The sequence below is a fragment of the Equus asinus genome, chromosome 6 (assembly GCF_041296235.1).
Source record: "Equus asinus isolate D_3611 breed Donkey chromosome 6, EquAss-T2T_v2, whole genome shotgun sequence".
Classification (NCBI taxonomy): Eukaryota; Metazoa; Chordata; class Mammalia; order Perissodactyla; family Equidae; genus Equus; species Equus asinus.
The window spans coordinates 13,824,862-13,838,839 of NC_091795.1; the positions used below are offsets into that span (position 1 = coordinate 13,824,862).

General features: G+C 40.0%; 1 long non-coding RNA gene across 2 annotated transcripts; it reads left to right on the forward strand.

The window, feature by feature from the left end:
* Positions 1 to 253: 253 nt before the first annotated feature.
* On the forward strand, positions 254 to 11,708 carry LOC123286386 (uncharacterized). Of its 2 annotated transcripts, XR_011503851.1 has the most exons (4): positions 254 to 539; positions 6,969 to 7,048; positions 9,452 to 9,555; positions 9,933 to 11,708. It is a non-coding gene; the product is annotated as an uncharacterized lncRNA (long non-coding RNA). The 2 variants fall into 2 exon arrangements; XR_011503852.1 differs by lacking the exon at positions 9,452 to 9,555 and having other exon boundaries at positions 255 to 539.
* The last annotated feature ends 2,270 nt before the right edge of the window (positions 11,709 to 13,978 follow it).

Consider the following 13,978-nt stretch of genomic DNA (forward strand, 5'->3'; position numbering starts at 1 on the left):
TATGGTGAGGATGACTAAAGAGATGCGCTGGCTTCCATAGATACGATCATTTTGTGAGAAAACCGCTGCTTTTTCAGCTTGATCAGACCTTGGTAATGTGTGTGTGTGTGTGTGTTTCTTTCCATGTTGTATTATTGTTACCGAACCTGAAGTGAGTTCACTCACCCGTTGCGCAACAAGCCAATCTCTGACACCGGGTGTGTGGAAGAAAGTAGGAATTTTATTTTTGCACAGCACTGAGCAAGGAGAGAGGGCAGCTAACGCTGAAATCCCAAACTCCCCGAAAAGCTAAAAGGAAGGGTTTTTATTTGGGGTTTTAGGTGGAGGGGGAAGCATATGGCCTTGCTGGTTGGAGCTTTCCCACCAGCCTGTCTTTGGCCTTGAGACACTTGCAGAGAGGAGGGAGCCCATGACCTTGCTGGTCAGCAGCTTTCCCACCAGTCTGTATCTCTTTGTGGGAGGAGATAATCCAGGTGCTTGTCCTTGACGGTGTCTGTCTCCATGGAGGATAGTGGATTCTGGAGCCAGGAAGCCAGAGAGTAAGTAGGGAATGAGTGTTTTGGTTTTAACCCCATATATCCTGGGTTTAACGCGGGGAAACTGATATCAGGGTCGATATCATTATTTCATGAGCCGATCTTTCTGAAGTCTGAGTTCCTTTACAAAACTTTGCACGTAAGCTCATTTTCTCAATATTTTGAACTCAGTTTTCTTTTATCACATGGTGTGTTGTTTTATTTTGATTCTTAAAATGAACCATCTAACAATGAATGTGATTCTTAAAATGAACTGTGTAACAAGGCTTTTCAAGTTAATTCTTATCTGTGAAGGTTCCACTTTCCTACCCGATACTCACTGCTCCGGGGGATAAGCAGTTTCTATCTTTATTACATGTCAAGATGTTTGGGAAATTGGAAAACTTAGGTATCAGACTGAGGCCACTTTGTTCCTTTCAGGATATTTTCCTTTTGAGGCCAACTCTCCATTAAATAAAATGTTATCATGAGCAAAATGTAGTTGATACATTCAGAGAAATTTCAGACTATACTAGAAAACGTTTACAAACATAACTAATTCATAAGCCTCCATTCTCCTGCCCACCACAGGCCCCAGATGCAAAGAGCTATGGGAGTGACAGAAGAGGGTCACTTGTCTGGAGACTGGAGATGATTTCTGGAGGAAGGGTTCCACAATGTAGAGTGTTTGACAAATTTATGGACGGTCCTGTTTGACCAGGATCTGTAAGAGCTCGAGCCAAACTTCAGGCTCAACCATTACTCACTATGTCAAATCTGTCGTGGAAGTGTCTCTCACATGCAAAACTCGCTCACCTATTCAGGGGCACGAAGATGAGTTGTTGTAAATCTTCTAAGTGCACAAAGATGTCACATCATAGGTCCTTTGGAATGAAACTTGTTGCCACACTAGGAGTGGGCTCTTCTCTCAGCAAATAGCAAACACAGCCTTTTGAGTCTCATCTGATTTCTTGGCTTTGCCCAGTCTCTAGAGAATGTGCTAATGAACGATGAACTGTTCAAAAACGGGTCAAATGAAGTGAAGGCGGGAAATCTGTTAACTTGAAACAGCTTTCAGGTATCTGAGAACCAGGTACAGCCGAGGTGGCAGGAAAGTATGAAAGAAAATCTCTTTCTTAAGAGCAGTTATAATAACCTCTTGTGCTTGCACGTACAGCAATTTCAGACTTGCCTTTTATTTTTCTTTTGCTTTTAATGTGTTACAGCCCTTTGTGTTTGCTTTTTAACATAATTTATGGTCTTTCTTTAGGTGATTTTAGTTTTCTTTTTAATTTATTGTTACCACTAGCCCCATTAATCCTCCACCAGTCTGTATTTTTTCTTTAACACTCTTACTTTACTATTACTCATTCTAGAGTAGATTTTTTTTTGCTTCACTTTAAGTGAGATCTGAGAAATATCCTAATTTGTTGTGTTCCTACACTTACTTACTTGAGCCAAACTATATGCATTCTTTTCTTGATACTTACATGGAGTAAATTCACGAGGGCCCTCTTCTGAGGGATCCTTAGCTCCCACCCTCAGGCCTCCTTTCTCTTCCCCCATCCCTCCCTCTCTCCACTTTTCATCTTCACGCACTGAAACTCTAACTTTAACACAAAATTTTAAATGGTGGTACTTTTTATTTAACAATGATTACTATTACTTATGATGTCATTTTTATTATGAAATGTAGCAATTGATAAAGTAATGGTTACCTATTTCTTAACTCATCTACTTATCTTCCATGAGTCCCACTGAATGTCTCCTACTTCAGATATTATTTGAAGAATCAAGCTACAGAAGTTGGGGTTTGTTTTTTCTTCTACTTCGTAAAAGAAAAACAGAGCCTGATGAGATTCCTAATTCTGGTACTAAATATATCTCTTGTAATCCTTTCCATGTATCCCTGCACCACAGGTGCTCTTTCCACATTCTGAAGTTCCATCTGAGAATATTTTCTGCTCCTTAAGTGAGGGGTGTGTGTGTGTGTGCTTTAAAAAAAAGCTTTTCATTTTAGAACAGTTTTAGATTTACAGAAGAGTTGTGGAGATAATTCAGAGAGCATGCACGTACTCCGCTTCCTCTGTTTTATCCCCTAATACGGATTATTTTACATTAGCGTGGTACATTTGTTACAATCAGTGAACAATATTGAGACACTGTTATTAACTAAAGTCCATACTTCAAACCCTAAAACCAAATTTGATTTTTACCTAATGTCCTTTTTCTGTCTTGGGATCCCGTCCAGGACACCACATTACATTTAATTGCCGTGTCTCCTTAGGCTCCTTTTGGCTGTGACAATTTCTCAGACCTTCCGAGTTTTTGGCGACCCTCACAGTTTTGGTGATTACTGGTCAGGTATTTTGTAGAATGTCACAAATTTGGTTTTGTCGGATGTTTTTCTCCTGATTAGATTGGGGTTGCGTGTTGTGGGGAAGAAGACCTCAAGGTAAAGTGTCATTTTCATCAGATCATATCAGATCAGCAATCAACGTGGCTTATCGTTGTTGATGTTTTCACAAATACCTGGCTGAGGCCGTATTTGTCAGCTTTCTCCCCTCTTCCATACAGTGCTCTTTGGCAGAAGTCATTCTGGAAGGTCCCATTTAAGGAAGGAGGAGTTATATTCCAGCTCCCTGAGGGTGGAGTAGCTACATAAATTATTCAGAATTCTTCTGTGCAGGTGATTTGTCTCTTCTTCCCCATTTATTTATTTATTCGTTCAATCATCTGTTTATACCAGGACAGACACACCTATATACGTTTATATTTTAGGTCATAATCCAATACTACTTTATTTCTCTGTTGCTCAAATTGGTCCAGTTTTGACCATTAAGAGCTCTATCAGTTGGTTCCTTCCTGTGTCCCTTTGACACATCCGCAACAGTGTGGGGTTTGTTTTTTGTCTTGTTTTATTTTGAGCACTTCTTTTACTTTCTGGCACTGTAAGATGCTCCAGGCTCATCTTGCCCCTATAGTCTCCAAAGAGCTATAAAGTTTGATGGATTTTGACAAATATATGTCATCATATCTCCACCATTATAATCTTCAGAATAGTTTCTCTGCCCTAAAAATTGCTTGAGCTTCTCCTAGTCAATCCTCCCGAGTTCCTCCTGAATCCCTGGTAACGACTGAGCTTCATGCTCTCTCGATAGTTCTGCCTTTTCCAGAATGCCATACAGTTGGGATCATACCATATGTAGCCTTTTCAGACTGGCTGATTTCACTTAGCTTCCATGTTTTTTGTGGCTAGATAGCTCATTTCTTTTTCTTACTGAATAATATTGCATTGTATAGATGGACCCCGGTTTGTTTATTCACCTATAGAAGGACATCGTGGTTACTTTTAGTTTTTGGTAATTGTGGATAAAATTATTATAAAGACCATAAGCAGAACTTTCTGTGAATCTAAGTTCTCCGATGAGTTGGGTAAACACCTTGGAGAGTGATTGCTGGAGCCTATGGTAGGATTATGTTTCACATTGTAAGAAACTGTTAAGCTGTCTTCCTGAATGGCTGTACCACATTACAATCCCACTAGCAATGAATGAGATTTCTGATTGTTCTGCATCCTCGTCAGCATCCATGTCAATCTTGGATTTTAGTCATTCTAATAGATGTGTAATGGTATCTTATTGATGTTTTAATTTGCAATTCCATAATGACAAATTGTGTGGAGTATCTTTTCATATGCTTATTATCATCTGTAAATCATGCTTGCTGAAGTATCTGTTCTGATCTCTTGCTCATTTTTAAATTGGATTGTTTGTTTTCTTATTGTTGAGTTTTAACAGTTCTTTGCATTTTATGCGTCTCTTTTAACAGATGTGTGTTTTGCAAATATTTTCTCCCAGTCCACGACTTTTAAAAAGTTCTCTTAACAGTGTCTTCCTCAGAGCAGAAATTTTTACATTTAATAAAATAAAGTTCAACATTCTGGGTTTTTTTTTTCATGGATCACACTTTTGGTGTTGTATCTAAAAAAATCCCATCAAACCCAAGGTCACATAGATTTTCTTCCTATTTTTTTCCCAGACATTTTATAATATTGCATTTTACATTTATATCTATGATCAATTTTGAGTTAATTTTTGTGAAAGGTCTGTGTCTAGGTACATTTTCTGCATACGGACATCTAATTGTTCCTGCAGCATTTGTTGAAAAGACTTCTTCCTTCATTGGATTGCCTTTATACCTTTGTCAAAGATCAGTTGGTTATGCTTGTCTGGTCTATTTCTGAGCTCTCTATTCTGTCCCGTTAATCTTTGTGTCTATACCATGCCGTCTTGATTAGTTTTATATTAAATCTTGAAATCAGGTAGCGTGAGTCCTCCAACTTTGTTCTTCAGTATTGTACTGGCTATTCTCAGTCTTTTGCTCTTCTAGGTAACTTTAGAATCACTTCATCAATATCTACAAAATTGTTTTCTGGGATTTTCTTTGGGATTGCATTGGATCTGTTGACCAAGTTGGGAAGAATAGATATTTTAACAATATTGAGGTTTCCAAGCCATGAAAAGAGAATATCTCTTGATTTGTTTAGATCTTTCTTGACTTCTTTTATCATAGTTTTGTACATATAGATTCTTACATATTTTGTTAGATTTATACCTAAGTATTTCTGGAGTTTTTTTTTTTTTTTTTTGCTATTGTAAATGATTTCTTTTTGTAATCTTGTAATTTTAAATTCCAATTATTCACTGCTGGTATATAGAAAAGCAACTGCCTTTTTTATATATTAACCTTTTATCATGGAATCTCGCTAAACTTGTTTATTAGTTTCAGAAGCTATAATGTCAGTCCTTTGAAATTTCCTCCATAAACAAATATGTTATCTGCAAATAAAGAAAATTTTATTTTTTCCTTTTCAATCTATATACTTTTATTTCCCTTTCTTCGTTTGTTTGTTCACTCCGTTGTGTTGGTGAAGCAGTAGTTCTCTGAGAATGGCCATATAGGAGGTAAACTCTCTGTCTGAATGTCTGAAAATGCCTTTGATCTATCCTCTCTTATCCTTTTTCTTTCCATTCCTTTCGGATAGTTTCTCTCGCTATGTATTTAGTTTACTAATCTTTTATTCTGCAATGCGAATCTATTGTTAGTCCCATCCAGCATATTTTTCATCTTAGATATTGTGGTTTTCATCTCTAGAAATTTGATTTCAGGCTTTTTATACCTTCCAAGTCTCTCCATGTCTCTGCTTATGATGCTCAATCTTTCCTCTTTCCTCCTGGTTTATCCTCATTTGTTATCTCTTTGCCAGCACAGTTTTTGGAGGGAGTGGCATTAAACACACATGTTCAAATTGCCATGTTTACCAAAAGCCCAGAGCCTTTTGATTTTGGATTATATTATGAGACAACTGATTGATTAGTTGATTTCTCAGCCGGCAATAGAATGAAGCATGGCAGTTGCTACTGTTGCTGCTGGAGGAATGACAGAATGAGCACAGGGAGTTCATTTCTATCACTGGATCGCCCTTTCTTCCCTGGTACAACTAAAAATGACAGAGTCAGGACTAGCCTCCTGTCCCAAATCCTGCCTTCTTCTTTGCCGCAGCTACTTCTGCAGAGGTAAAACACGTGGTCATCAGTCACACGGTGTCATAGGAACGCTTGTAAAGTCATCACCCAAATGGTTCAGTCCTAGAGAAATGTCAAATCCAAGAAACACATCAATATACCAAAAAAGAAGTCCAAATTGACTTTACTCTTTCTTGTATTGCTTAAACACTAGACAGGAACTTGTAGACCACAGGAAGACTTGTAAAAAGCCCATTTTCTATCCCATCAACTGCTACACTTTTTGTAGCTGCACCCACAGCTCTCATCTCAAAACAGCATGGAAAACACCCCCACTCAGCCTAGCTTTTAGTCCTTTTGTCTTTCTCATCCCCATTTCCTTCCATTTCTGCCTTCCAAAAGCCCAAAGAGTATGTTTAGCAAGGCAAGACCCTTCTCAGGCTCGTTAACTCAGAATCCTCTTGGTGGTGAGGGCTGGGTGAAGACTGGGAAAGCAGGACATGATTATGTTTTCCCTAGCCACAAAAATGTTTACAGTAGAGTAAAAGTTCACTTCCTCTAACTCAGGTCTTTTGGAACCTCCCTTCTGTCCCTTACGATAACCTTTCTCCCTGGGCCTTCATGTTTTCAGGTTTGCACCTCACTCCAAATAAAATAAAATGTGAGGCATAAGGTTAATTATCTCCCAAGGGCATTTCCATTTTTAGGGGAAAAGCTTTAATCCAAGATATTTTGTCCCCCAGCAACCTTAGGAATGAGGCTGAGATATCATCCATCTCCAGAAGAAATTAGACCATAGCGATATCCATCCCACCAGGAGACGTGTGGAGAACTCTGCCCATGGTGCTCCTAGGGTACCTAAGCTGGAATCAGAAAATCATGTTAAAGAAGCCATGATTGAGCTCCTTCTGCTTCTTCTCCACAGAAATAAAGCTCCTTAACTCCAAAGAGCATGATGTAACTTGAGGAGGGCTGCCCAGCATCGTCCTTGGAGAGACAACTTCCGTAAGTTGTTAAATGACTGGTCCAATTTATTTATCATTTATTTTCATTCCCCCCCCCCCCCCCACAGGCTTAGCAAGATCATTCTATTCTCTAACTCGAATGAGGGATGAAGATTCATGTTTGTCTTAATGTACAGAGGACCTGGGTGAAAACCTCTTAGGGATTAATATAAAGTAACCTCTCTGTTGCTGCAAACACTATAGGGAATTAGATGCAGCTAAGGGAAAAAGAAAAGTTGAGAGCTCATGTCTTATATCTTAAAGACACAGGAGTGAGTAGGAAGCATAGCTATTTCACTACTCAATTGAAAAGCAGATCTGCTTTCCAATCCATGTCTTCTGAGCCCAAAACGTGGGCTCATTAATTCGACATCTGGGTACATATCCAAAGGAAATGAAAGCACTATCTTGAAGAGATATCCACACCCTCGTGTTCATTGCAGCATTATTCCCAATAGCCAAGACAGGGAAACAACCTAAGTGTCCATCAATGGATGAATGGACAAAGAAAATGTAGTGTATATGCATATATACATATATATACACAATAGAATATTATTCAGCCAGAAAAAGGAGAAAATCCTGCCATTTGCAACAACATGGATGGACCTTGAGGGGCTAATGCAAGGTGAAATAAATCAGACAGAGAAAGACAAATACTGTATGCTCTCACTTATGTGTGGAATCTAAAAACATAGAGCTCATAGAAACAGGGTAGAATGGTGGTTGCCAGGGGCTGAGGGGTGGGGGAAATGGGGAAATGTTGCTCAAAGGGTATAAACTTTAAGTTATAAGATGACTAAGTTTCAGGGACCTAACCTACAGCCTGATGCCTATAGTTAACCACACTGTATTATATACTTGAAGTTGCTATGAGAGTATTGCTTTAATGTTCTTACCATAGCAACAAAAAACTAATAATTATGTGAGGTGAAGGATGTGTTAACTAACCTTATTGTGGTAAACATTTCACAATGTTTACATGTATCAAATCATCACATTGCACACCTTAAACTTACACAACGTCATATCTCAATCATGTCCCAATAAAGTTGGAAAAAAATAAAACAAAGAACATGGGCTCTTGCCACTCTAGCATCCTACCTACCTTTCCTTTGGTACCTAAAGGTGTCAGGGGCCCGGAAACACATTAATTTAATTCATTTTAATCAGATAAGACTTCTCATCACCTCTAACATCTTTGAAAATTGTAGCCCACACGATTTCAGGTTCTGTTTACTTGTCTGTGTTTTGTTTCTATTTTTACTGTATTATACTCGGATCTACATTGTGCCCAATAATTTCTCAGGATTGTGATCAGAATTAAAATTCTATTAGCATCACACAAAAGAATATGACTTTTAAGAAGCAACTTGACCTTTTTGGTGGAAAGGTTGTTTCCTCTTAAGAACCCTGGTGAAAACACAGTGCTTACCATTTAACATCTGAAAAGATGGAATGTTTTAACTCTGCCTTGACCCCACCGTGGCAGGCATATTTTATTGCATTGCGTTTCCTGAAGTTGTAGAAGCATTTTTTTTAGGCTGCTGGGACTTACTTTATTAATGGAGGCACCTTGATTCCACCCAAGCACATGGCCCTGAAAAATGACACTGTTGTTCATATCTGCTGGAACGGAACCTTCGCCTCAGTGTTAACCACAGAAGCGGTCTGAACTCAGCTCTGAGGCTGCATTAATCTTTGAGTGGAGGAGGGAAAAAAATCCTTCAGCAGACCTGAAAACTCTGCAAAATCTTTGGGGACCCTGATTGTTTCTGGACAGTAAAATTAAGACCCAGAAGAGAAATAGGGGCAACAGAAGATAAAGCAATGCTGGGGCCATCTCCCTACTCCCAGCCTTTCCTTAAAAATGTGTATGTGTGTGGGAGCTGGTAAATGATTTACTAAAGCCAAACCAAGGCTTTTTGATTTTGTGTACACCCATTCTCTTTTTCGCCTCTGCACTGTGCTTATTTTGACCCTTCTATCAGGAATAGCTTCCTCAACTCCCACACCCCTGCTGCTCCCCTCCCCTTCCCAACCTTTGCTTGGCCAACTCCTACCGAACTTGTCTATTCGTCCAGAAGCCTCCACCCCAGCTGAGACTGTGCTTCTCTCCATTCTAGTGGCCATCTTGTCTCTGCACCATTGCAATATAGTGTGTATTTGCCTCCCACACTGAAATGGGAATTAATTTTGGTCAAAGTCTGGGCTTCTGTTTGTTCTTTGAGCATAAAGCATAGAGCTTGGCATGGAATAGGTATTCAATAAATATGTTGAACAAATGACTGAATAAATGAGTAAATCTATCACAAAGCTAAACATCAAAGGTCATCTAAAAATGTAAATCAAGAAGGAATCAATATGGCTTTTATTTCTGCATGGGATACTGGCTGACCCACAGGACCCATGGGATGGGACCAATCTAAGGCTGTGAAGATGTGTCTTCTCAGAGGAGCAATTAGGGCCCAGTGCTCCAACTGCTCTTCTAGGAATAACTGAGACTAGGTGAGTGAACATGAAATTATCCAAGGAATTCCAATTGGGGCAGGAATAATAGCTTGTCATAGGCAGATTGACCTGCTGTCTGCCTTCTGTTGCTCTGTGGAAAGCACTGTGCATCCTGGTCCCCATCTCCTGGTAGGTGCATAGCACTCAGGGGCCAAATGTGTACAAGGCACCAGGGATGACCTGGAGAGGGAGCTAGAGATTCATGTTGCCAGTGACTTTGATCCCAAGTGTAACTTTCCCCAAAAGGTCACTAATTGGCACCATGTCTATCACCCAGCAAGATATTAAAAATCAGAGATAAATGTCATCCTAGTTTTGTCGAAAGCCCTAATAACAGGAATGTCTAATGGGGTCCTTGGCACTTTCCTTAACAGAGACATCATGGAAATGAAATGAATGCAGAGGAGGGAAACAAACCGACAATATGAGGACGTTGTCAAGCCACATTTCCAAAGTATATTGCAGAATGCACTGGTCCTTTGAGATGCTCTGTGAATAAAACCCAAGTCAAGTACATTTGGAACCCGTGTGGATGACATTCCTTTTCTGACTATTCACGATGCATTTTAGCCCATTAAAGGTGCCAAGCTCTTCTTTCGTAGAAGAAACCTCTTTTGTTCTATGCAGTGTTTGCCAAACTGGTTTCACCATGGAACCTTGATTCTACATAAAGTCTATTAGGACCCCAAAGATTACCCTTTGAGAAATGATGCACTAGAGACTGGTTTTTTTCACACTGTAATGATGACTGCAAATCTACCTCATGGTTAAAGTCATGGCCTTTGGGAGCAGCTATACATGGGTTCAGGTCAGGCTCCTGTTGCTTAACAGCAGTGTGGTCTCAGGAGCCAATAAACAGAGAGTGCCCAGCCTGGTCCTAGTACATAGTGGGCACAAATAAATGATAGCCACTTCCATTAAAATTGTATGACATTAGGATAAATGTTTACACATAATGAAGCAAAGGAATAGGAAGAATACAGATGTGTTCATCAAATCCTGAGCCTGGGTTTAGAGAGACAAGTTTTTGGATATCAACAAGCAAAGTAGGAGTCTCTCCTGTGCTCTGCAGTGGGCTTGGGGGATACAGAAGTTTCAGAAGACATGGGTAAAATCGCAGTCTGGGTTTAAAGCAGAGGGAATTCAATGGATGGCAGCTGAGTTTTCAGAGACAGGGAGGCTGTGGAAATTCCAGAGAAGAGGTGCTCCAAGGGAGGAGAAGCATAAGTCGAATGGGTTTAGGGTGGAGACGAACTCAGTGGGTGAGTGCAGAGCAGAGGGGGCAGGACGGGGAACAGGAGTTGTGTGTAGATTAGGACAGATGATGGAGAGATTTGAAGGGGCAGACAGCACCGAGATGTGAGGAATTGAGAATAGGGAGCCACTGAAGGTTTCTGAGGAAGAAGGTGGTGTTATTGAAACAAGGTTCAGGCAGATGAGGCTGGCAGCAGTGTGTAGAGAGGGTAGGAAGAGGCGAGATCAAGGTTTGGGTATAAGCTAAAATAGCGTAGGACCTGCCATTAACAACCTTGTCAGCATGATCATCCTAAGAGACGACCGTGACACAAAATAATTTCTGAAGGATTTGGTTATCAAGTAAAATGCCAGATCCATAGTGGGTTATTTCAGAAATAAGCCCCTTGGATTCACAGCTTTAGCATCCCCCATCTGAACACAGAATTGCAGATGCTAACTATATGTTCAAGAAGATATTTTGACCTCCATGTTTCCAACTTCTGTGTCTCTCTCTCACTTGGTTCAGAATTTGCATGGGGAATAGATGGGTATCTATCAGCCTCCCCAGACCTCAACAGGAAGCCTCATGCCCTTGGCCATCTCATGATCCTGGGTCTGAAGCATCAGTGAAAGCCCAATGTGGACCCCAATCTTGGGCCATCTGGGGACCTTCCTCACAATGACACCCAAGGGCAGAGAGAAGGGGTGTCACATTGAAAGGCTCTACAGGCCTTCCACTTCACATCTTCAGTCAGGTAGTAATGGCCTCCTCACTGCCCGCAGACGCTGTTACAATGTACCATAATGGCTTTGCGCCATGGAGGAAAGAAAGGAAGTTGGTAGACGAAACTAACTAGCACCCGTTACATTCTGCCACATGAAAGAAAGAGGGATTTGAAATAGGGTTTCCAGATAAAAATATAGGATGCCCAGTTAAATTTGAATTTCAGATAAAGAGTGAATAATTTTCTGGTATAAGTGTGTCTCAAATATTACATGGGATATGCTTATATTAAAAATTATTCATTGCTTGTGTGAAATTCAAATTGAACTGGGCATCCTGTATTTTATCCGGCAATCCTGGTTTGGAGTCTAAAGTCCTGCTTCTCAGACCCAACTTTACCACCCACTTAGCCGTGTGGCCTTGAACAACCAGGTAATTTCTTTAAGCCTGTTTTTACAAGGAGTATGTAGATATAAAGGTACCTTGTAGGCTTAAAGTGTGATAAACGTATTGGTTGTTACAGTGTTTTTGTTACTCGGCCCTTCTACTTTGCAAGCTGGGTGAGAAGCCATGCATTATTCAGTTCTGACTCCTCAAAGCATCCCAGAGGGGCCTTGACCTGTGTTAGGAAGTGTCACGTGTTTATTGAGACAATCACATTCTCCTCACCTGAAGTCCATCACCTGATATGGTCTCACCCCGGATGCCAAAAAAGGTCAGTCATGTCTATCTGGCAAAGTGAGACAGGGGCAGGCAGGCTACAAGACTCGGGCTGACTGCCTTCGGGTGGTGAGGCATCAGGAGTCATGGTTCCATGAACCCAGGGAGGAGCTGGAGGTAAGACTGTAGGAAGAGTTTGAGACATAATTGCAGGGCTCAGACAGCAAGATGCAACACCAAAATCATGCAGAAGCATCTTTTATGCCAGCGCTTCTCACACTTCAATGCTCATGAGAATCACTTGGGGATCTTGTTAAAATGCAGACTCTGTTTTCAGTAGGTCAGAAGACGGGATCGAAATTCTGCATTTCTAATGAACTCAGGGGTGATGCCGATGCTGCTGGTCCATGAACATCACTTTGAGTAGCAAAAATCTAATGTCAGTCTCCACTCCTCCAGGAATGGAGGGTCTAGGACGACCTGACTGTGGCAGCCAGTGTGGGCTATTTGCTGCAGTCTGTCTTGCCAAATGAATGTGATCTTATTCACAGGGGACTCGAAGCCAGTGATTCTCAGGCACGACTGCACATTGAAGGCAGCTTGGAGCTTTAAAAATCCACCTATGCTCAGGCCCATCCCCAACCAATGTACTCAATCTCAGGGTGGGACCTGGGCAGCCTTTTTTTGTTTTTGAAATCTCCCACTCTTCTAAGCTATTTAAGGTGATGTCATCTCCCTTCCCAGGCATTGATTTAGTCATAAGGTGGGATTCCATTCTGGTCAATGAAACAGAGAGAACCAGAGGTTTGGGGTAGGATTTTGTTGCTGACAACACAGTAGTCACTAGTGCCTCCAATAATCCTTCAAGATAAGTACTACTATCTCCGTTTTACAGTAAGGAAATGGAGGCCTGGAGGGAACTTGGGGCCCCCTCTTGTTATACATATTTCATCTACATATGTAATATCCCCACAATACAATGTTATAATAATTTTACATAATTTTATGTTTTTAATGATAAAGTAATCAACTTGTATAATTTTATGTCTTTTAACATAGAATATATGATTTTGTTGTCTTTGGTATAATTTTATGTCTTTATGTCTTTTACTTTAAATAAAGTAATTATATAATTACTGTATATAATTTTATGTCTTTTAAAAGCCATAAAACTGAGAGAAAAGAATGAGAATATAGAGAGAGAGTTTGTTATATTAACCTTCTTATTTACGATTTCTGATCCTCTTCATTCCTCCCTGTTGATCTGAGTTAGCATCTGGTGTCATTTCCTTACAATAAAACAGTTGGGTTTCCTTTCACCTCTTTTGTGCTATTATTGTTAAACATATTATGTTCCTATATGCTCATCGATACTACTATATAATATTGTTTGATGCAATTGCCTTTAAATTGGGTAAAAGAAGAAGCATGCACATGTATTCTATTTTGTAGTTACCTACATACCTACTAGCACTCTTTTGTGTGTGTGTATGTGTCTCTAATTTTCTGTCTTGTATCACTTGCTTTCAGTCTGAAGAACATATTGTAAGGTGGCTCTGATCACAAAAACTTCTGGGTTTTTTTTATATCTGAGAATGTCTTCAGTTATCCTCTATTTTTGAAAGATAGTTTTGCTGGATGTAAGTTTCTTGGTTGACGGTATTTTTCTTTCAACACCTTGACTATATCATCCCACTGCCTCTGGCCGCCATTGTTTCTGGTAAGAAGTCAGCTTATAATCTTATTGGGTTCCTTTGTATGTGCTAATTCATTTGTCTTGCTGCTTTCAAGATTTCTTCT